Genomic DNA, 24,715 nt, shown 5'->3' on the forward strand with positions numbered 1-24,715 from the left:
TTCATCACATTGCCACATGGCTGGAGGGATGTTTCAGCATTATTTCATTATCATACTTATCCAGCCAGCCAGATTCCTTGGTATTATTGTTTTTTCACCCTGCTGAAATTTAGAATGCTACACATTTTGAAAAAGAGATTAGAGAAGAGTGGTAAAAATGCAAGCCTGGTCTCAAGCGGAATTTGTACATATGTGACTAAAAGATCATTTTAGGATTCGAACAGTGGGTACAATGTAGTTCAAACCTTGTGCATATGCACAAATTACTGATGTAACCATTCAGAAGACATTCAGAAATCAAACAATTTAAATAAAGTTACAAAGCAACCAGTGATTTTATTACCTGACCCTACACCTAAACCTTAATTTTAACCTAAACTGAATCTAAACATAACCTGCTACACCTAAACTTAAACGTAGGATAAACATGTTTTAACCCTTAACCTAATCCAACCTTAACCTAACTTAACCATATTCTAAACTTAACCATAATCATAGTAGAATGTAGTAGAAATTCTTCTTCAAGTACATGACATGGTTGTGTGCATTTGGCAAAACAGCGCCACCAGTGGACGTGAGCTTCTTGTGAATTGTAAAAAGAGCTCCCTGGAGTCACCTTCATGTTTTAGTGTGTTTTGGATGATCAGGCTATAAATACCAGTGGGCTGTGCGACAAGATTCATCGGTTGAGAAGAGGTGGTAAAGTGCAGTGAATGTCTGGTTCAATGTGTGGAAAATGGGTCGCAAAGCAGATGTTAATGATTGGCAAAAAGGAATGACTGCATTTGAGTGTGCCAAAGGCCATAGTGTGAACGAGGTCGCTATATTTGCAGGTGTATTGAAGCGTATGGTTATATGCGGATACAGCGGTGGCAGAAACCCATACAGAAAGTCAGCAAAGACCTATTGCAATCCACTTTGCTCATATGTTGATGGTATGCAGTTGCCTGCAGAGCATTCTTTCAGAAATAGGTTGTGAAGGACCTGGGTTGACTTCTAGACTAATTCTTGCCTGAAAGCAAAGCAATTTTTATTCACAAGCTGTGAAACATGCTGACAGTCCCCATTCTAATGATAATGTCCTGCAGACTGGATTTTTTGCTATTGCTGGTGGACTCATGTGACTACATGTCTTGTGAATCATAAGTGACATGATTATGCACCATTCTCCATACGTCATTCAAACGGTTGGAGAGACAAAGTAGGGCAGCAAACTGTCTCTTATTTAATTTTAGGGTGACATTCCAGCCAGTCCAAATCCAATTCCAGCTATGTGACTGATCTTAGCTAATGACAAATGTTAGAAAGCTTTCCAGCTGAAAACATCCAGCACAAGGCCAGCTTTACCAGACCCTGTTCTGGTTAGCTAGCTATTGAATGTTGCATTTGATATTGATCATGCTTGGCCATGCTGGTCGGCAAGCATGGTCATACGTGCTTACCTTGGTCATGCTATAGACCAGCAGACCCATCATACTAAAATGAAAACAAACCCTATGCTGGTCAACAGCTAAGCAGCCCAATCAGCTTAACCAGCTTGAGGTAAGTGTAATTAAAGGTTAAATATCTAGATATGCACTATGCAAATACAGTGTTAGGTGGATGCTTGTCTGTTTCAGTTGTGGTCTGCAACTCCTCCAAGTGACAGTTTGCAGTCCAGTTTTTGTTTGGTTAGTTCAGCAATGCTTTGTTCAAGCTAACATGTTGTGTGCAACTCCTTCCTACTGAGCAGTGCATTGGCTTGCAACATTTTGCAATGCTTTTGCAATAAAAGGCAGGTTATATTTGGTCAGGCCCAAAATAATGGGGAGTCCCTGAAAAAAAAATACTACTCATAAAAGCAAAATTTAAACTCTGCATCAAGCCTTTCTGTGACAGGGACATTACAATAAAGTCATTTCTTTCTGTTGTGTAAGGTTGAAAAACACATTAAAATAGATCTTGGGCCATTTCTTGCAGACAGTGTTAAGAAGTTTTGACGTCCTCAGGTTTACACAACCCCAACCCTATTTGTCAATCCCATTTGTCAAGTACCACAGTATGTGAATGCTGTTTGTAGCCAGTTAAAGCCAGGGTTACACTATTTTCAGCTCAATTTTAGCCCAGATTCTCAGTCTGGCTGAGTCTGTGCTGGTTGGCTCTAGTCTGCAGATTGGAGAGAGAATCAAGTAGCATGTGAAGGGCAAGAGTCACATTTTTGGCCAGTTTCAGACCAGTTAGAGCATATGAAACATCCTGACTCTGAGTGTAATCTAGTACTGAATACTGTTCATAGACTCAATCTGAACGGGTTTTATCAATGGCCAAAGAAAAATTAGCATTTTTTAATTCTGAACTTCACATTAAATTATCCAGCAGCTACATTCTGGTGCAAGCATGTCCGATGTCCATTTACGGTGGCACGGAAATCTTCTTTTTAGGTCAGTGCAGAAGTTGGCATGAATCTGTGTCTCCTAGGTAACATGAGGCACACGTGTTTTGGGGCAGTTCAGTTTAGCAACAGATTTAAGTCGTGTGGTGTATAGTCTCAAGTCATGTAGTGAGCGATGGACCTTTTTTCCACCATAAAAATCAGCCAAACTCAATCGGGAAGTGTGAGATACCCAGTCTTTATGTGATCTGCTATGGCTATTTGCTTCTTGTTTGGGGAAAAGTCGTCTGTTCTTCCTTGAAATAGGCTTCAACTTCTGTGAGATTCTTGGACCATCTTGCATGCACTTCTCTTTTGAGGCCTATCCAGAAATGTTTGATGATGATTTGTGAGGGCCACAGCAAAACTTTTAACCTTTTTTAGTGATCAGCAGACAGGACACTTACTTAGTTACAACCTTTTACCATTACAGTATTAACTTAGGAAATTGCTTTCTGAGCATGCTTTGCTACACTCAAAGGCATTTGTGTGTGGAGAACCTTAAAATTGGACCTTTACATCAACTTTTAAAAGGTTATTTATACTCACACAATACACAATACACATTACAACCAAGGTTCCTTATGGAACAAAACTGGTTCTTCTATGGCAGGGGTGTCCAATCTTATCCACAAAGGGCTGGTGTGGCTGCAGGTTTATATTTCAGCCAAGAAGAAGCACAAGTGATCAGGTGCCTGAAGACTCACCAATCGATTAAACAAGTGGAATCAGGAGAGCTTTTGGTTGTTTAGAGTGAAAACCTGCAGCCACACCAGCCCTTTGCTGATAAGAGATTAGACGCCCCTGTTCTACCACTTGAAGCACCTGTATTTTAAAAAGGGTGTATTTCTATAGCCTATATTGAGTATAGGAGCCCTATAGTCAATATAGGCTACTGAGTAGCCCACAGCTGCTGATTGTTGGGACAAAGTTTGAACAGTCAGAGTACAATCTAATTAAAGTCTAAGAGGTTGGAGTCTGAGCTTAAATCTCCTGGAGTGCCCATACTTTTGCATGGTGCTTCTTTCCTTTACTCTAAAATTACACCAAACAAAAATAAGATAGTGTTCAAATGTTCACTTATGGAGATTTGCTCACCTTCTACTCACACAGCTATTCACAGTAACATACATTTTGACTGGGGTTGCCACTGTATGTGTGTACCTGCCTTTGTGTTCTGTAAATGTGCACAGCATGTGTGTTGTTCTTTTATCTGCCTTATGTCTTGCCACATTAGTCACACGTTTTGAGTAACCACCGTCTTGTGGAAGCATGACGTGGGTAGTGACCTTGCATTCATGTATTTGTGTGTGTGTGTGTGTGTGTGTTAGCCATGCTCAGTGAGTCACTCCTCCTTGAATCAATTGCCTGCTTTTGATTCACGTATCGACTCTAGTGAGGCACTCTGTCTGGCTTTACAAGAAAGAGCTTTGTTTTCAAACAAGATGCTTCCAGTGATTTATTTTCCTGCTACACTATCTTTACATGTCAATATGTATTAAACTAAAGAAAAAAAAAACCCTGAGCTTTCTGATGATATGCCTCCTGTGTTGTACTCCCTGTGAAATCCCAAGCACAGTGAATACCACATCTGCAGAGTCCTGTTTATTATCAGCCAAACAAATCACAGCAGATATGGCTCGACAGGCAGTGGTCAATGTGATCAGTGCTTCACAGCCAAAAGAATTACCTGTTTCAGGGCCAGAAGCACCAAATAAGTACCAAAGCAATCCGACAGCATACTTCATAGTGCAGGTAACAGTGCAGGTTCTGTTCTTGACATCCACCTCCCTTTACAAGTCAAAGGGAATGCACCAGTGAAATCTCAGTGATGATCTCATCGTCCCATCAGCAAGCATCAAACACAAGCACAAATGCTCAATTATTTACATGCTGTTGGGTCTTGATTTGGAGACAATAACACTTCAATGTTAATAGCAACCATGCAGATTTTATTTATTGTGCAAGATGTACTAGGTTATACTTAGGACTGTTATCCTTCATATGCAAAGTGGTCGCTACAGTGAAGAGCTTTTTAGAAGTCATTATCTTCTATATGCAGGTTAAATGTTATAGTTGATTGCTGCTTGCACAATGCTGGTGTGAGGCCATTCTTGGTTGGGTGCTGCTGCCTGCCTACCCCCTGGTCCAGGCTCTCCCACTGTGTAAACTTGCCAATATTTCCCATAATCCTTCTAACCTCTTTGTGTTTTCTCCCTTTCTGTTTTCTTTCTTGTATTGAAATGCCCTGTTCTGTCCCAGTGCTGCTCTGAATCCTTGCATTGTTTCATTTACACAACTCTAAATGCTGCATAGCTGTGCTTTCACATTGCCACTGAATATGTGTCCTACACTCTCTCACATTCTCATAACTCATGACTTGCTCTCACTTTGGCCAAAGCTCTTCATTATCTCACTCTTTCTGACCAGTTAGTCTTGTTGTTCTGTTATTTGTTGTTCTATCTGGTTTTGCCCAGAGGAGGATGGGTTCCCCTTTTGAATCTTGGTTCCTCTCAATAATTTCCTACTATTTCCTAGTAGTTTTTCCTTGCCACTGTCGCCTTTGGCTTTGTTCAAAAGAGGCTCAGATTCCGATCTTTGTAAAGTTGCTTTGTGACAACAAAGTGCTATAAAAATAAATCTGGATTGAATTGAATTAGATTGGCAGCTTCTATAGTGGACATTATTAGAAAACCTAGCAGGGATAGCAATAATTACAAGTGCAGCAAAACACAGGGTAATCAGAAATGGCTGAGGGACAGGCAGGATCTGCTTCAGGGAGTTCGATGTAATCCTTCTACAGGAAAACTGTAAGTCTAAAAGCATGTAGCACAAAGAGGAATAGCTAAGCAGCGATATGCTTGTTGTGCTGTTTAAACAATGCTTTTCTGTAAGCAGTAAATTATGATTAACAAGGGTGACCATATTTTGGGTGCGAGGGAGTTTAATGCCTCTAAAACCATAAAACTATGATAATGAACTTTAATTCATAAGCTTTTACTTATTTATCAAGACTAATAAATAACCTTAACAGTCCATACAGCCAAATTATCTTTATTTTTACCACATTTTACATCACATTCTTGTAATATTTAATAATTTAATAATTATTTCAGTAGACACATTTCAGTCCTCCTGCCACATGTGTTGATTTGACTCACTTGGTTTCACAGAGACTAAACCATTCTTCTGTAACTAATTTGTGTTTAATTGCATTTGTGTCTAGGCTGCTCTCTGGGAAGCAGTTTGTCCAATGGTTGCTTGTGGAAGCAGGTACATATAGTCCGGGTGTGTTGGCAAGAAGATGGGAAAATCTCAAGAAAGAGGACGTAGGGTCACCCTAGACTCAAGATATGACTATGTTTCTGTTTTGTTCTCTAGTTTCTAGAAATTCTTCAATAGTCTGTTGGAACAGAGCAAGCTGGCAGACATCAGCAATAAAAAAAACACTTGCAAGTGGTGGGGCCAAGGTCCCTCTGGCATGCCCCATGACCACTATATGTAAATATGTGAATGAAACTCCAGTGAGGGACGCAGCTGAATGCTACTTTCACATGCTGTGAAATAAAGTGAAGAAAGTAGACATAAAAACACAACACGACTGGACAGAAGTCATCCATTCAGTGCTGTAAACTAAGCTACAAAGTGAGACTTTCTAGCGCTGAGTAAATCAAAGTGCCAGACTACACTCCAGCAGGAAAATCACATGTTCTCCTAGTAGAACACTGATGAAAGCACCAGGCTTTGTCTGTTTACTGACGCAAGGAATCCAGAAATAACCACCATTCCACCACTAACAGAGGCCGCTTGGTTTCTACACTTTAAGGACTTGAACTTGTCCATTAGTGTGTTCTACAGGCCAAAGCTAAGTCTGCTGTATTGCAGAAATAACCACTGGGTTGGTTCTTTAACAAAATGATTCTTTAACAAAAAAGGACTAGTTCTGAAACGAAGACACATTTACCTGCTCATCCAAGGGCCTGGCTAGCGTTTTTGGAGAATGTTGGATCCGTGCCTGGTTGTGTTTTTGGCTCAATTAACATGAAATCACGTTACATTAGTGATATGCCGGATGGCTCAGCAATGCATTTCAATGATCAGATCAAAGGAGCAAAATTCTTTTTGTTGCAGAATAATTAATATGATCTGCATGACAAAGGGAAAGGGATCATTCGGATTCTTGGGGCGGCGGATAAAAAAGCAGGAGACGAGGATCAATACTCATCTCCAGGCATCAAACTCAAAGGCGCATTGCCTCTGAGTGATAAGTCACCACGCATTTCATTCAAAATATCAAAAGATACCAGCCAACAGCAAAGGCTGCATCCTTTCAAAGGCTTCTCTTGGCTTTCCTTTATGTCAGGTTATGTTCGTATCAACCAAGATCTTCTTATCTCCTTCTCAGATGAGAAAGCCAGACTTTTTTCTTTCTCTCAATTCAGCAGCTGTGTTAAAAGGTTGGCGGAGGGGAGGATGGAGAGAACCCAGAGATGAAACGTTTCAGCATATCTGGGAAGGGAATCGGCTGTGGCATTCGATATGAGGCTGTCTTGCCTCCCTTGCTTTAGCTTGCACTAGACACAAGAGGGTGGTGTTGACTTATTTATTTATGCCTCCACTTTGGTTTCAGCGCTGTCTTTAATTCATGTTACAAAGGGATTGACATTGGGTGTAAAATGAGGAAAAGAATTTGGGATTATTCACATTGCTTCAGAAACACATCTGCAGATTAGATTTTTTTTTCTCTCATTCGGCCTAAGCCGAGCTATGTATAGCACTTCGTGGCAAGCTTTTGCAATAGCATCCCAGTAGAGTTCCCCTACAAACCAGCACATCAAACAGCACATGACAAACAAGGTGTTAATGCTGATAGCGCCTTCAGGGTAGAGCACCTGATACCAATGTGCTTGGATGACCTGTTCCTTAAAGGAAGCATGTGTGATGAATCTGATGCAGGAGGTCCAGGCCATCGGAATTGTGCTTTTGCGCATCTTTCAAAATACACTTACACTCTAAACAAAAGAGGTTCTTCAATGGTTCTTCGGCAAAAGCAATAGGTCTATATAAACACCATATTGACAAAAGTATTGGGACACCTGCTCGTTTATTGCTTTTTTGGAAATCAAGGGTATTTAAAAATAGTTGATCCTACTTTTGATGAAGTAACTGTCTCTACTGTCCAGGGAAGGCTTTCTGCTAGATCTTGAAGCATTGCTGTGAAGATTTTATTGCATTCAGCGACAAGAGCATTAGTGAGATCAGGAGGTTAGATGATCACCTTCCGAACCAAAAGTACTGGCTGGAGCACCATCCATCATTCCAGAGAACACAGTTCTGTTGCTTCACAGCTTAATGCTGGGGGGCTTTATACCCCTCAACCCCACGCCTGGCATTAGGCACTGGGCCAAAAGGGTTCATGTTCACCTGCTCCAGAGAGTCCTATCCTATTGGCAGTACTTCTTTACAGGGCCTAAACAAGCTGTGTGTCTGTGAGTGTTTGCATATCTGTGTCAGCAATGGTTGCAACTTACAGTAGCTGAATGCAATAGAAGGCCATGCCATAGCGTGTAGAGCCATGACAAGTTAAACCCCCATATGAATGCTTTATTGTTGCTTTGCCTGGTTAAGTGGTTCTTTTCTATGACTACTTGTAGATGGATGTTTGTAGATTAATTAATTCTTGTAGATTAATTCTTTATAGAACCTTTTTTAACAATGGTTCCATATAAAGCCACACAGGGTTCTCCTAGCATTACCATTGTTGCCATAGAGTCAAAGGCCCCTTTTTATAGTTCTATATAAAGCCCTGTTTGCTTAGCGTCTAGGCTATGATGTAAATATTAATGCAAGCAGCATTAATATAAATGACAAATTACTGGAGCAGCTGTAGCCTAAAGGTTAGAGAACATGAGGGCTTGGCACACCACAAGGTCACTGGTTTGATAGCCTTGACTGGCAGAAAGTTGTGGCAGGGGTAGTGAAGGACCAATGCATTCTCCTTCCTCAGCAGTCAAGGCCTCTAACCCCTAATTGCTCCCTGGGTGCTGTGGAGGCTGCCCACCACTTCAGGTGTGTGTTTGGGTTCATTGCCATGGATGGGTTAAGTGCAGAGGCCAAATTCTGCCTCTGGCTGTAAAGGATGTTCCTGAAGCACCATATATGTACGGTCTGTTTTGTAAGAAAAAGCAATGTTTTTGACAAAGTATATACAAATGTTTGAAATTGATCCAATAAACATATGCCACTTAAATATCCTGAATATAAGTATTAAAGTATATTAAAGCAACATTATGTAACATTTTTATCTTAACATAATAGCTTCCAACATGATTGTGATGCTCCACTGGACTTGTAATAGGAAGACTTACGATGCTGTTGTTTATATTCTGGGCTCAGTTACACACTGCTAACTGCAGTATGTAACTTTGGTGAAGTAGACAGAATAACGCTTGTGAGACCTACATACTGCTCATACCGAGTCATATTCATAGAAAATCTAGTAATATTGCTGTACCACGTAAGTCCACATGCTTCTTTCATTCTTTTGTTCAGGTCTGTATCTCTCAGCTCGTCCAGAACAACTCAATGCCTAATGCCAATTTTACATAGTGTTGCTTTAAAGTCAAATATTTTGTAAAAATGCTATTTAAAACCTAAGAAAACATGAAGCACTACAGGCTGTATGAAGTAAGAACATTCATTTTGCAACCAATAGATTATAATATTATTTCAGATTCTCTACCATTTGGAATATAACAGAGCCATTGTCATCCATACTTACATCCATACTTACATCCATACATAGCTGGTAATCCTTCAGCAAGTCTGGTATTGACCACTGTTTTTGTTTCTCATGTATGCTACATCAACTCCCATGGAATTCTGCTTCTGGAGAGAGCAGAATGAGCAATTCAATTACCTCTGTAAAAGGAGAGAGTTAATAGAATATGTCACATGAGGAAAAAAACATCTGTATCACTGTAAAAGATGAACTTAATCTAATATTTCATTTGCAATTTTTAATTTCAAACATGTTAATTTTCTCCTTTGGCTTTCATTATGCGCTGAATAAAATCTTTCCTCGAATCAAAGAATAATTTCAGGTCTTCCACAGTAAGTGTCTTCAGTTGCCTAGCAACACCAACCCTAGTAAGGACTAACTTCGTGATGCTGTCTGGGTTTGTGAAGGTAATTCAGGGGGCAAGCTGATTTTAAAATAGGTTTTCACGTGGGCGGGACCTGAACTTTACATCAGAGTTGCTGTGGGGCATTGCCACTGGTTTGGGCCGCTTTACTGCCAAAGCCAATAGGAAAATTAACCCCTAAAATAACTGTTTGCCCAAACGGTCATTACTGCACTCAGAGTCCCGCTGAGAGTGGAGGAGGGGGTCCGGGCAGCAGGGACACTATAATGAATTTAATTGAGAGGATATTAATTCTTAATTACTCCAACGTCGGAAATGATGCTGTGTGTGTGTGTGTGTGTGTGTGTGTGTGTGTGTGTGTGTGTGTGTGTCTGTGTGTGTGCTTTGAGTTGGAAGGGGTCTGAGCTGTCATCAGTGTTGACAGTCATAAAGTTGGGGACCTCTTTATTGGATCCGATTGTGAGCTCCCAGCCAATAGGCCGCAGCAGAGATGACATCACCTGCTGTAAAAAGTCTTCATTTGTTCTGGAGGTTATTTTGACCTCGCAATTACGACCATGTTCACAGCCCACCAGTCACTTTAGACGTGGGCTGCCTGTTCTGACTTCGAGCCGACATCCTTCTCTTATCTCAAATGGCACAGGGGCAATGGAATCTCTGAAAGAAGCAAGTGAAAAGAAATTGAAGTTGAAGAAAATGAAGAAACGTGGAAGAACCGTTTATTCTGAAGATGAAGAAGCTTCTTTTAGAGCAGAGAAAACAAACCATTCGTTTTATTCTGTCATGAATAAAGGTGCCAAAACAGGCATTCAAGAACCACTATTTGTTCAATTGTAGCTATAGAACCATCCATCTATCCATACTCTTTTCCACTTCATTAGGGTGGGGTTAGGGTCACAGTGGGTTCAGAGCCTTTCCAGAATCATAGAGCAGGAATACTCCCTGGACAGGGCCTCAGTCTATTTCTGAGTACCACACACACCCCTTCACTCACACCTAGGGGCAATTTAGCATTGCCAATTAGATTAATAATCTTGGATAGTCATTTAAAGAACATGTAGAGTGTATTTAAAGAACATCACAGTTCAGTAAATCCATCCATACGTCTTCTTTTCCATGTATTGCTGGTCCAGAGCCTATGCAGAATCATAGGGCAGGAATACTCCCTGCACAGGGTGTCAGTCCATCTTAGGGTACCACACATGCACATTTACTCCCACACTCACACCTGTGGGCAATTTAGCATAGCCAATTAGGTACAGAACCCTGGATAGTTATTTAAAGAACTTGTGGGGTGTGTTTAAAGAACTGTTAACTAAATACCACATGAAAATGCTCCACAAAATACAGAGTCAGAATTGTTTGCAGTGATGATAAGAGAGGTCTGAGGCGTTTAATGCTTCTGAAAGCTCCCTCATAGAAAGCTATTACAGGAAATGATAAATTGCTTGCTGTCTGAGACATTGCTTTACAATAGCTTGAGACAAGCTTTGGGCCGTAAATGTGATTTTAATATACATGCAGGGCGTTGTAGGGCAAACAGTTGCCTAAGAAAACTTTTCTTAAATATTTCTCACTAAATCTCATTAGCAACATTAGGTTCGAATCTCAGAACACTCAGGCTCACTAGTTGTTTTGGAACAGCTACATTTGCTCTGGATAAACACAACTGTTGTGCATATATAGTCTACTATAGACCACATGGTGCTATATTTCAGTGTGTAGAGTATGGTGTTACACTAATCAATACTGTGGTATTTAACTGTCTTGGTGTCGTCAGTACTCCCTTTGTTAGCTGTGGTTTTCAGTGTTATTCCACTTCTTTTGTAATCAATAGTGTTTAACAATTTATCCATTTTTACTGCATTCATAATTTTACTGTAGTATTTGTATTATCATTGTTGATATCAGCATTAGTAGTAGTAATATTCGTAGTAGTAGTAGTAGTGGTAATAGTAGACATAATGGTAGCAGTAGTAGCAGCAGTACTAGCAGTAGGTGTAGTAGTAGCAGTAGGAGTGGTACAGTAGTAGACGTAGTTGTAGTGATGCTCGTATCATTTTCAGTAGTAGTAGTAGTGGCAGTAGGAAAGGCAGTACAGCAGTAGCAGTGGTAGAAGTAGTAGTAGTAGCAGTACTAGGAACAATTATAGCAGTAGTGAAGGTGGTGGAAGTAGTATAATTATCAGTAGTAGTAGTAGTACTAGTGGGGCTAGTGTCAGTAGTGATAGTAGTAGGACAGGTAGTACAGCAGTAGCAGTAGCAGTGGTAGTAGTAGTAGCAGTAGTACTAGTAACAGTTATAGTAGTAGTAGTCGCTGTAATGGTGGTAGTACCAATAGCAGTAGTAGTAGTAGTAGTAGAGGAGAGGTAGTACAGCAGTAGTAGTAGAGTAGTGGTAGCAGTAGTACTAGTAACAGTTATAGTAGTAGTAGTCACAGTAATGGTGGTAGTACCAATAGCAGTAGTAGTAGTAGTAGAGGAGAGGTAGTACAGCAGTAGTAGTAGAGTAGTGGTAGCAGTAGTACTAGTAACAGTTATAGTAGTAGTAGTCACAGTAATGGTGGTAGTACCAATAGCAGTAGTAGTAGTAGTAGTAGAGGAGAGGTAGTACAGCAGTAGCAGTAGCAGTAGCAGTGGTAGTGGTAGTAGTAGTAGTAGTAGTAGCAGTAGTACTAGTAACAGTTATAGTAGTAGTAGTGGCAGTAAAGGTAGTAGTACCAAAAGCAGTAGTAGTAGTAGTAGTAGAGGAGAGGTAGTACAGCAGTAGTAGTAGTAGTAGTAGTAGTAGTAGTAGAGGAGAGGTAGTACATCCTTACTACATCCAAGAGACATCCTTCTCTTATCTCAAATGGCACAGGGGCAAAGGAATCTCGGAAAGAAGCAAGTGAAAAGAAATTGAAGTTGAAGAAAATGAAGAAGGTAGTACAGCAGTAGTAGTAGTAGTAGTAGTAGTAGTAGTGGTTTTGTTAAAGTACAATCATGGTTGTTGAAGTAGCAGTAGTTACAGTAGTGCTAGTAACAGTTACAATAGTAATATTGGTCACAGTAGTAGTATTAGTAGGAGAGGTAGTACAGTCGTAGAAGTGCTAGTATTAGTATCAGCAGAAGTAGTAGTTAGAGCGGTATTACAGTTGTTGAAGTAGCAGTAGTAGTAGAGTAGTGGTGGTATTAGTAGTAGTAGTAGTAGTAATGGCTGTAGTAGTAGCAGCAGTACTAGGAACAGTTATAGTAGTAGTGAAAGTGGTGGAGGTAGTATAATTATCAGTAGAAGTAGTAGTAGTAGTAGTGGGGCTAGTGTCAGTAGAAGTGTCAGTAGTGATAGTAGTAGGAAAGGCAGTACAGCAGTAGCACTAGCAGTGGTAGTAGTAGTAGTAGCAGTAGTACTAGGAACAGTTATAGTAGTAGTAGTAGTCGCAGTAATGGTGGTAGTACCAATAGCAGTAGTAGTAGTAGAGGAGAGGTAGTACAGCAGTAGTAGTAGAGTAGTGGTAGAAGTATAAACAAAAATAACAACAACAAAAGACAACAACTAGAAAAGCAGATTTCCTGCAGAAAATGCAGCGACTGCACAGTGCAGTTCTCTGGTACTGCTAAAGTGTTGCTAGGTGGATTTTTTTGCTATAGCTGCTAAGTGTTCCTGGTGGTTGCTATGGTGTTCTAAGCAAAGGTAGTTGCTTTGGCATCCAAAGTGGCTGCTGTGGTATCTAGGATAGTTGCTAAGCTGTTGTCAGTGTACTTAAACTATGATCGTACAACCACAATGTTCGACCAGTCATTCTTACAGGAAAAAGGTACAAAACTGTATGTCTCCCATTCCTGATCAGAAGGAACATTCTCCAATATCTCCAAAACTCTAGGATGACTAATAATAATAATAATAATAATAATAATAATAATAAGTAGTTATAGTTCATACATAGCAAATCACACTGGACAAAATGATGTTTATTATATAGTATACTGTACATCAGTAATAATAACTATCATTAAACCTTCCTCTTCATCTTCTCTGCTTCTTCTTACTATCTGGCCATCTCCAGTTTGCTTGTGGCATTTTGCCATTTCTGTTGCTATCGCTGAGATCAAAAGCAGAGCGAAGCACGTATAAAGAGCACCGTTTCTTTTAAGCAGGGGGGTGTTTTTGCACGACACTTTGCATGAGAATGGTTTGCCTCCACTAATACAGAGCCTGTAATCCCATGGCCCTTGGCTGTTGTTCCTGCTGCCTTTTTCCAGGTTTTTCCAGCCTCAGTCGGGCTGTGCTCTCCTAAAACAATTCCACACCGCCTCCAGCAAATCACCTACCCTTTCATGCCGCTCTCCATCCCCGCATTCATTAAACTTTCATGCCTGATTTTTTACTTTGATAGCATATGCATATTGTATGGGAGCACGGTGGAGGCAGGTTGCATCACGTGGCTGACCGCCCGCACTCCCCTGCTCTGCGCTGTAGCTTTGCATCTTGTCCCTTGTCTGTCTTTGACATAATGTGATACGCCGCCCGTTGTTTCTCTTTTTCGCTTTCAGGCATAATAATTTCCCAGCTTGAAAGTGCTCCCCTGACAATCCAAGCACAATAATTCAGAGCCTCCTAAAACCACGTCTTGAGCCGTTTACGCGCGGCATGCTCACATAAACAAAACATAATCAGTTATGGTGTTTACTTTTGCGGTGCAAGGGCATTCTGTCTCGTCTTCTGCTGTTTCCGGTCGGGGCTCGCTCCTCTACAAGGCAACATGCAGTTTGATTTTAATAACACAGGAGGACGGCAGCCAGGCCGGGAGAATTTAGGATGGCAAATGCCGCAAGACAGGACTATTATTAAAAAATCCATCACTGTCTGGGTTATGGACCTTCTCATTAGACCAGGAACGCCATAGCAGGCCAGCGTTCAGCCAGGACGTGTCCTGCTATTGGATTATTGCGTTCTGGCGGAGTCTGCTGGGCCACTGTGGTCCCGCCGCGAAAGGGTTTGATATGAAAGAGCAGTGTGACAGGTCTGTGGGTTGGGAAGACTGCCATGCCTGTGCACTGCTGCGTCAATCTCAGTCAGAGAGAAGCCTTTTGCAGCAGAGCGACGCCACTCCCTAGTGCATTTGTGCCGCTCTGCCTTTTTTTTTTTCCTTGCCTCTTAAAATCACTTTGTCACATAGTGATGCATCATTTCACATGGTGAATTTTTAAAAACAGGGCCTGGAAATCCTTTCTGAGCATGCAATATCCATTAGGGGCTGGGAAAAAAAAATTATTCATGTGATTCCTGTGCATTATTTATGATGAAGGAAAAATATGTCCTCCCCACTTTATCGCCATTGTTACCACTCGGTGGCGTATCTCCCAGAAGACGTGAAGACAGGCGAGAAATGACTTCCGATTAAACGCTGATAGGCCCCCAGAGTCACTCGCGTCCATGTATATGTAGAAGAAATGGAGGGACACAATTTTATGAGGATCACACGTCTTCCAGCCCAATATCCCACGCAGGCTCCTCGCTTCAAACGTGCGAGATTACCTTCTCGTCCCAACAGTGATTTTCATGATGTCGCCATTTTCATAGCAGAGTTGCGCTCAAGCTAAAAGAAAGAGCGAGCGGAGGCAGGTTGATATCTGCGGCGGTGGAAGTGTTTGAAGAAGGTGAGAATGGGGATGAACTGCAGTCGGGAGACAGCCGAGCACCTCTCTCGCTGCAATACTAGTTCAAACACAGAGAGCACATCGCAAATAGAAGGATTCTGTGCGCTAATGCGGGCATAAACAACGTGAACCCTCAACAATATGTCAGTCGCTGTACATCTGAATGCAGAGCGCTGCTGTAGGCCTCGGATAGATGCGGCATGAAATGCTCCCCAAGCAACTGAGTTTATCTTGGGCGTCCTTTCCGTCTCATGTGTCCTTTCACATTTCACAGATATGAGACAACGCCCTTATGTGTGACACCAGGTATAATGGGATTCAGTCATATTTGGTCATGCAACAGGAAAAGACTTGATCTGATTATAGTCACAAGAGGGATCTACAGGGCTTCTAAGAAGCTTCCAGATGTCGCCAATGTGTCTAAAGGATCTTCCGAAATATCAGATCTTTGATTATTAAGGCATTATCTGAGTAATATTCTATCTCTATATAATATATCCCATATAGCTCAGTCCCAAATGGTACCCTAAGCTTTGCTTCTCCACACAAACCTCCAGGGCAGTTGATTTAAATGTGTGCATGGGGCAGATTCAGACGACGTGCAGGCTCTCCTTGTGCCATATTTGCCATATTGTCTTGTTAATTTGCTAATCTACAGTGGCACGATTCAGATTACAGCCAAAATGCAGCTCAGTGACCAGCTAAATTAATAAGCAAATCATGGCTGCCCTGCTAATTCCTTGTATCTCTGACATTTTATAGTGCTTTACAGGAGATGGAAAAAAGTCAGTTAATTTTTAGTGTAAAAAGATTTAATAAAGACAACACAATGTAAGAAGTAGCTGTCCACATCAGATTCAAAACCCTGACGCTGGCCTACAGAGCCCAGAAAGGACCAGCCCCTCCGTACTTGATGGCAATGGTCAAAAGCCGGTCCGCACCAAGAGCCCTTCGAGCCTCAAGTACGGCTCGGCTCGACCCGCCATCCCTCAAAATCCACGGAAGACAAGCGTCCAGGCTTTTTTCTGTCCTGCACCAAAGTGGTGGAACAAGCTTCCCCTGGGTGTCCGAACAGTAGAGTCGCTCGCTGTCTTCAAAAGCAGACTGAAGACCCACCACTTCCGAGAATAGTTGGGCATGGAAGAGTGGACACCTTACTGACTTGTGTTTAGTAGTGTCTAAACTTAGAGGTATCTTTGAATTATTAGCCTTTTCAAACTAGCTGAGGTTTTTCTTGGGTAAATAGCAAAGCACTTTTGTAAGTCGCTCTGAATAAGAGCGTCTGCTAAATGCCTTAAATGTAAATGTAAATATAAGAGCTACATTTCAAAGCCTAGGCTGCAGCCAAAGACTGTCCTATAAAACTCCTTCTTAGTGGCCTATTGGTCACACAAATAGAACAGTCTGATCAGGCTACATGGTGACATCATCAGAAAGGTTGTGTGTGTGAAACTTTTTGTGTGTTTGTTTTTTTCTGGAAATGAATTACGATTTTGTGGGCTGTTTGTTTTTTCTCTGTGTTGTATGGGTGCAAAGAACTGTGGATAACCAAGGACTGGGAAAGATGCATGCATCAGTTGCATCCTTCAAATCGAATGTAGACTGCATTTCTGGGCTGTATATGAAGGATCCTTCACTTTGGAACAGCCTTCTATGGCGTCGCTGCTGAAACATGGTGCAGACTAGCTTTGGAATGCAGCTATTGTTTTAGTGTGACAGTCATGGCATACTGTTTCCCTCTTTGGACTAAAACCCCCTCTGGTGGAGAGAAATTGATATTTCTGTTTATCAAAACATTGTCGCTGTCACACAAAAACCTTGTATCTGCATTTTTTGTGCAACATTTAGGCAGATTTTGAATCTGCTGGATGTTTTTTTTTATATTATGTCAAAAATCAATTATGTCATGATAAATGGACCAGTAGAAATGTTTCAAAATGACTTGAAGTCTTTTCATCCCCCCTGTAAAGAGACCCCCCATTTTAGAGATATATGTTTTTTGTGTGATTTTATTAGAAGCCTGGTCAAATCAATAAATGACAACTAATGTCACCATTCATTTTTGTTAACCCCTTAAACAGCCCAAGGCCTGCTGGTGGGCTGAAAGTGTTATTACAAACTTCTATTACCAAAGAATAGCCCCTGAGTTATAGAGTTATACACCTTACTGTGTAATAAGCCTTTCTTCATTAAGGGGTTACTTTGTTTATCTAGACCTTTGCAACCATGGACGTTTACGTAGCTGGACCTTCACAAAGGTTAGTTGAAGAGCTTTGCTGTAAAAGAATGACTTTCAGTTGACGGTTCTTTTAAAGAATGATGACAATGTAAGAAGGTTCCAGATGATGCACGATTTCTGTACCAATGACGGGGGGTTCCTAGAAACATATTTCCCAGCCAAGAACCGTTTATGACCCTTTATTTTTAAGAATGCAGCCATTATAGTATCATGCCTTGTGACGAATTGATGTGCAATTTACCAGCTACTCAAAGTGCTTTCATTACGCCATGGCTGCATGGTGAAAAGTGCAGCCGGACCCCACGGGCGGTCGCATGGATCCTGACAGCGGGGCTTGCCAGTATTGTATTAGTGCTGCTTGGCTCTCTCTCTCTCTGCCGTGACAAAGGGAGCAGATGGAGGCTTTGCAGGTGGGAGAAGCTAGAGCTTCTGTTCCTGGGGAAGCAGGGAGAAATTAAAGCCGCGAATCTTCTCCTAACGTCCCTCTCCTCGGTGGGGACCGCGGCGTCGGCGCTTGATGGTGATAAATGGATATGTGCAGACGCTAATCAAGTGTACAGTCAGATGGGGCAAGGGGATGGGGTCTCTTTTGCTTTGCCTCAATGAAAGGCTTGGACCAAGAGGAGCTCATCTCAGTCTTCTCCTATTGAATCGTATGGGGTCAAGAAGGGGTCATCTGTGTGGAAAGAGCGAAAGAGCTGCTGAACAATACAGGCCTTAATTACAGAATATTATGGCTGAAGAAGCTGCGCTCGGTGCATTAATATGCTTTTTATAGCGTGTCTACAAATTGATTGGCTGCAAGCGATGCATTTGCAATGCTTTCTCTTCCTTTTCCATCTTCCCAGGACTCACCTTTGTTTGTTACTCTCTCGCTCTCAAAATTCTCTTTCAGCACACTTTAGTTAATAATTGATTCAGGCTCCTCCTTTGATATTTTCCTCCGCTTGCTGCTTTCTCTCTGCACCCACCACTTAAAATCCAGCACTATGAAGCTCACCATATAGCAATCATTTGCCCTATATACCAATGACCTCCTCTCAAGCCATATATGTGAAGTATATTCACACTATCTGTTTTCTTTTGTCTTTAATGTTGTGCATGAATGCATTCGAAGATCATATGCACCTTCTTATACAGGCAGGTTCATAAATAAATGGACATTGACAAAGGTTTGTTTGTTTTAGCTGTCTACCACAATATATTAAAGTTGAATTTGTTAAATAATAAATATGAGCTCAAAGCGCAGACCTTTTGCTTTATTTGAGAATCTTTAGACCCACTTCTGGTGAAATACAACCCTTTTCATATGCATTGCTTTTAAGCCCCCATTATATGGGCTTACATTTGAGCCTTACATTTTACATTAAGCATACATTTAACTGCTTAGGGGCTCATGAGATGTTGTCCCAGAGCTGTGCAGTAGTTTTCAATAGTTCTGTTGCAAACATCTAAAAATGATCATTCAGCTTTTTAAGGGTTTTTGAGGCGTAGTATACATCTTGTAGTTTACTGCTTGTTACTCTGTGACAAAGATACACCTAAAAGACATTCTTGATCTTGTCAATTGTTGTGAAAAGGTTTATCTTCACCACAGAAAGAGTCTTTTGGACCTTATGGTGTTTCTGAGTTAACAGCAACAGATTACAAATACAAAAACAGCATGTAACTGTCCAATTACTTCTGACACTGTAAAAGGTAAAGGGTGTAACACTGGTCTACATTTCTATACCACTCAGCTGATGTAGATGCATGTGTGCATAAGTTTAAATATGGTAAAATATTAATAACTTGATGTCCAAATACTTCTGGACCTGACTGTATTAAAAGGTGCATAACAAAAAAAAACATCTACTCCTACAGGTAACTATATTTATAGACCTGACTATATGTCACAGCAACAGCTCTTCAAGTGCACCACATTCTTTTCTTGGGTTGTATAATTCATTGGACCATATGTCTTATTTAGTCAAAGTATTCTCTCTCTTTCTCTCTCTCTCTCTCCCTCTCTGAAGCTAGTGGGGTTATTAAGCTGCCTGGAATAGTCCCAGTTCAGCAAAAGGAAGTTTGGCTTTACTTATTTTTATGCTGAGTAGGGGGAATCTAACCCTTACTTTTATCTGTGCTTTACAATGGGAAACTGTTGCCTGGCCTCCTTGGCTAATCACCTTACAGATCACTGCCACCCTCACCAAGGGATTTATGAATTGAGTTTTTTATACATAGCTATAAGCATGAACCGGCAGCAACAGAAGGAAATAAAGACCTCCATGCCACAAAGGGACTCTTTCTACCTCCTTCCTTTCAAACTGTGTTAGCAGTTATATTCCTGCATTGTATGGTACAATGTAGTCCTTGCTGGTTTTACTGTTTCTTGACACTGGAAAAAAAAAACATTCCAATGATCTGTTATCACAGATGAATTGATGAGGTATGGACACAGGTACTTGAATACCTGGCTAGCCACTCGAGATGCTAAATACTAAAAGCACTCTTCCTTGATTCATTTGAAGGAATTCCATCATAGGAATATGGAGCAAATATACAGGTCTTACAGTTTGTTTATATCAGGACTGTAAAATCTAACAGTTTGCCTTGAATTACAGCAATTAACTATTTTTACAATTTACACAGCAACAAGAGACCCTTACCCCAAGCATGGTGTCAATGACATGCTAGTTAAGGATGTGACTGGAAAGCAGAGATAGCATTGGAACTACTTAGGCTAGCTAGATAATAGCTAAATGGTAACTACTCTAGCTGGTGTTTATTTGATCTAAAAACAATGGCAAAATATTTCTTTGACAACATTGTCATTGCCATCTAACATTGACACCAGCACTCCAATATTTGAGTACAATACTCATCCAACAAATGTGTTAACTGAGTAACTGTCAACAGGTGCCCCCTCTTCAGAAGAGCTAATGAGCTAATAGCTATACAGAACAGTGTTGGATGCTGAAAATGACTCGTTGTCTTCTACACAAAATATTTTCCCCTCAGCGGACAATGTGCCAACATGTTAGTTTGTCTGAGAAATGCATTTTCAATGTTTGAACCTGGGCATAAAATGTATGTTTAAGGCATTTACTCATCCAGAGTTTCACTGTTTACTTCAAAAATACCCTTAGCTAGTCTGTATCGGCTAGGATCTAAATTCCTCTAAGATTAGATGCTAAATACAAAAGTCAGTATGGAGACCACAACACTCAACACTACACTTCGCCCAAGTACTCTTGGAAGAGATGGGCCTTCAGTCTACGTTTGAAGACAGCAAGAGACTCTGTCATTCGGACCCCCAGGGGAAGTTTGTTCCACCTCTTTGGTGCCAGGACAGAAAAAAACCTGGATGCTTGTCTTCCGTGGATCTTAAGGGATAGCGGGTCGAGCCGAGCCATGCTTGAAGCTCGAAGGGCTTTTAGTTCTAATCGGCTTTTGACCATTGCCGCCAAGTATGGAGGGTCTGGTCCATTCTTGTTTTTATAGGCCAATGTCATCTAGCTAACAGCAGCTTGAGTAATGAACAAAAAGCTAGCATCAGCTAGAGTACTTAACATTTAGCTAACATCAGCTTGAGTAATAAACATCAGGATAACAGCAGCTAGTCACCACTCTATTTCTGCCTTCTTAGTCATGCCCTTAACAATGTGTCCTTGCCAAAAAAGTCCCTTTTTAAGCCATTGTTTTTTTTCTTTCCCTGTAATTAACTGAATATCTTTTTTTGTAACTCTTATGAATACCCAAACATCACAATCAGTCAGAAAATACTTACTTAGAATAGATCATGTGAACTATCATGTGCTGATAAGCCTTATCTATCTGCTGCGCAAACAGCAAGAGCTTTGTCCCTTCTCTGGACAATTTCTGTATGCAGTTGCAGAGTCCTATTACTTTCCTTTGCGTTTTCAGTTGTGCCGCAGCAAATGTGCTTTGCTCTCTCTCTCCAATACTCTATACATACTGTAACCTTCAGCATGCTAGGACGGCTTTCACAACAGGCTTTGTGGAGGTGAATGCCAATCTGCTTTCCGCAGCCATGTTTATTGCCTTTTCAGAGCACGGTGCCTTTGAAAGACAGGGCATAGACTGACCAGTTAGGAGCTGGCCTGGTGGTCAGATCAACACTAAAGGGTGTGCTACATCTAATCGCTGTATGCACCAGTCCTATCTATGATATTTTGCCTCACAACTAGTGCAACAGTCCAACAGAGAGCTTATCCAGTCAGATACATGTACTGATAAACATGCTCTGCTTGATACTGAGCTTCGTTGAGGCAGTGAGCTGCACACAGGAGTGACACTTCATCCGAATGGGCATCCTGTGCACTCGTAATGACCGCAAAGCAATTACTAACAATCAAGATAGGACCGTGGCACTTAAGTTCAGCAGGGGGAAAAGAGGACTAGAGCCGTAGTCAGCCTCTGGTGGTAGGGGGGAATGTGTGGGGGGGTTATGAGCCGGCCCATTTAGAGGCAGCCCTGGGCACGGAGCAGTCTTAGCTCTGACTCCACCTGTGAAGCCCTGCTTGCTGACACTGGCAGCGAGCATTCTGGGAATCCATCTGGTGGCACCACTGACAGGAGGAAACCTGCTAATTAGCTCTCTCTGCAAAGGGGCTGGGTCGAGCGCAATCCCCAGCTGTCATTAAACACACTCTGAGAGAGCGAGAGGGAGAGAGGGAGAGGGTAGAAGAAGAGAGTCTGAAACACTGGGGATCTGACGCTCTAATTCCTCTTTTCAGAGGAGGAGAGACGCATTGAATCCGTTTATGTGTGCTACATGGGGTGGAAGAGGAGCGCCTCCCTGAGAAATGCAGCATGCGAAATGCCATTACGTTTAGATGTGTGGGGTAATGACGCGCTCTGTTGTGGATGCCCATGCTCGTTGGATATGGGGAAATCCCTTGGCGTAGCCTTTGGCGAAGAGCTCTTGCTCTGAGACATGGAAGCAAAACCACACAAGGGGTCTGGGAAGAACATACGGGGAACTATAGTTCTGACACCTGTTCAAGGCACCGCAAGGTGAGCACAAGGCTTTAGCTCAGGCCTCCTACACCATGTAAGCTCAATGTACAACAAGCAGAAGGCTGCCAAAATACTACAGCCTCCTACCACCACGCAAGACACGCCTCAGTCCAACAAACAACAACTATTCCCTCAGAACAGGTGATGGAATTGCTTACATAATAGACACTGGGTTAAGCAAGGGCGACACGTCATATAAAAGAGGGTGTAATTAGGCTTGATGCCCTCTTTAGGGAGGCATAAAGGGTGGAAAGCCCTACTTAGTCAATCAAAGCTCACACACTGAGAATTGTCAGTCTTGCTGTCCCCTGGGCAAAGCTGTTTACAAGCAGGGCCCACGAGGGCATTCACATTCAACGATTAAATTACATTTTCTATCCACCAAAGAGCCCTGCAGCCACTTGGATCCAAATGACTTCGGTCTCGCCTCCCTGCATAGTATTGCCCAGCCGCTGGAGCCTCTGCGCCTTCCTCTACAGGCTTCACGGCGAGTGGTTGTGGGGCTCGTCCCAGCCAATCAAATGTTGGGGGGGGGCTGGCAAACGACGAGATCCACCCTTGTGCACCAGCCAAACTAAGCAATTAGCATTCTAGTGAATTCCCACCAGAATCCACAACAATAAACATGTAAATCAAAACAAAGCGACCGAGCTTTTGTTGTGCCTTTCTCGCATTTGCGGTGCATTAGCCGAGTACTTCGAGCGAGGGGCTCAGCAAAGCAAGCACACTGGAGTGCATGTTTTTTTTGGAGAGGAGCAATTAGGAAACCACACATTCTCTTTAGTTTTGTATATTAGGAATGATTATGCCTCAAGGCCTTACTGTTATTGCTGATTAATATCTGCCATGTGTTTCCCAGCGGACTGCGAAACAGCTCTGTTTTGCACTGTGATGGCAACGTGAATTATTCTGTTTTACAGAATCATTCAGAAAATGCCTAGTAATCATTAACAATCAGAGCAATTAGCACAGCGGGCAAGGCCTGGGAACCGATTCCAAAAAAGAGATTCTCAGATTCGCATTGAACAGCCAACAGACCAAAGCAGCTGAGTGAGGCAGAGAGAGAGAGAGAGTCATAGAGGGAGAAATAGAGAGAGAGAGGGTGAGACTGGTATTTTGCTTTAGTAAATTATTAAATCAAATTAAATACATTTCTGTTTCACAATATAATTCATACATGTATAGGAATCATTATCAACCAAAGCAATTAAAAAAAAAATCACACAGGAGCTGGGATCCAGTTCAAAAAAGAGTCGGTTCACTGATTCGCGATGCACAGCCCCAGCAAAGCAGTGCGGAGCGGTTTGAGTGAGAGGCAGATAGACAGAGAGTCATAGAGGGAGAGACGGAGAGGGAGAGGGAGAGGGAGAGGCGGAGAAGTCGTTTATTAGGCTTTTATTAAATCTTTGAAATAAAAATGATCGTAGCTTCATTCAAAATAAAAAAGAAATCATTACGTTTTAAACTGTTTAAAATGTGCTGAAATCCACACACCCGTCTCACTCTCATCCGGGGACGGCAGAGGCGCGTGCCCTTGGTTACCTAGCAACTCGCGCCTGCGTTGGCGTTCCCAAAAAAAAGAGAGAGGAAAAAAAAAAAATCCGCCGTGCACGCGCAGCGCGCGACAGCCAGCACCGTGAGCGCGAGCATGAAGCGCGAGGGAGCGAACGAGGGGAGAACACGGAGGGGGAAAACGACGGAAATGTGACCGGAGGCTGAAAGCGAAGGATGTTCCGTGCGCCAGTTTTTAAAGGGTCATCTCACAGAACCGTGTAGGATTACGGTTATTAGAGCGGGGTTTTTCCCGTCTGTTTTTGTTTGGTTTTTTTTGTGGGGAAAAACATCTCTGGAATGGAGGTTTTGATAGTTCGCCCAAGCAGGTAAGTCATTTAAATTCGGTAGCTTCATGACTAGTGAAACGGTCGCGGTGTGGGTACCCGAGGTGAAGCTGTGCTAACAGTTGAATTACGCACCAGTTTGGTGCTGTTTGGTTTTTTTTAATGCACGTGGCGTGTACACGTTCTCCCAGGGCTGCGATGTGCTGTGGGGTCAGTAGCCGTTGCATGTCGTGTGGAAAATGGGAATGGGAATTACGCGACGGGCAGCTGCATTCAGCTCCTCAAAGTTGAGGAGGGTCGGGAAGAAAAGCGCTCCGTCTGTTGCCCTCCGCGAGCTGGCAGGAGAGAAGCGCGTCTTCCCGGAGATGTCGACTGAGCCGTGCTTGCAGCGGCGGCAGCAGTGGCAGCAGTGGCAGCAGCGGC

The 24,715-nt window shown here is 42.1% G+C and overlaps 1 protein-coding gene across 3 annotated transcripts in view; it reads left to right on the forward strand.

Annotated features, from left to right (window-relative positions):
- Positions 1-23,850: 23,850 nt before the first annotated feature.
- Positions 23,851-24,715, forward strand: part of nlgn3a (neuroligin 3a) — a 198,791-nt gene continuing 197,926 nt past the window's right edge. Inside the window, exon 1 of one of the 3 annotated variants that reach the window (XM_072662980.1) lies at positions 23,851-24,334. The gene's annotated coding sequence lies outside the window, so the exon portion shown is untranslated. The remainder of the gene's footprint in view (positions 24,335-24,715) is intronic. The other 2 variants (XM_072662981.1, XM_072662982.1) reach the window with 2 other exon arrangements.

Source organism: Salminus brasiliensis, chromosome 19 (assembly GCF_030463535.1).
Source record: "Salminus brasiliensis chromosome 19, fSalBra1.hap2, whole genome shotgun sequence".
Taxonomy (NCBI): Eukaryota; Metazoa; Chordata; class Actinopteri; order Characiformes; family Bryconidae; genus Salminus; species Salminus brasiliensis.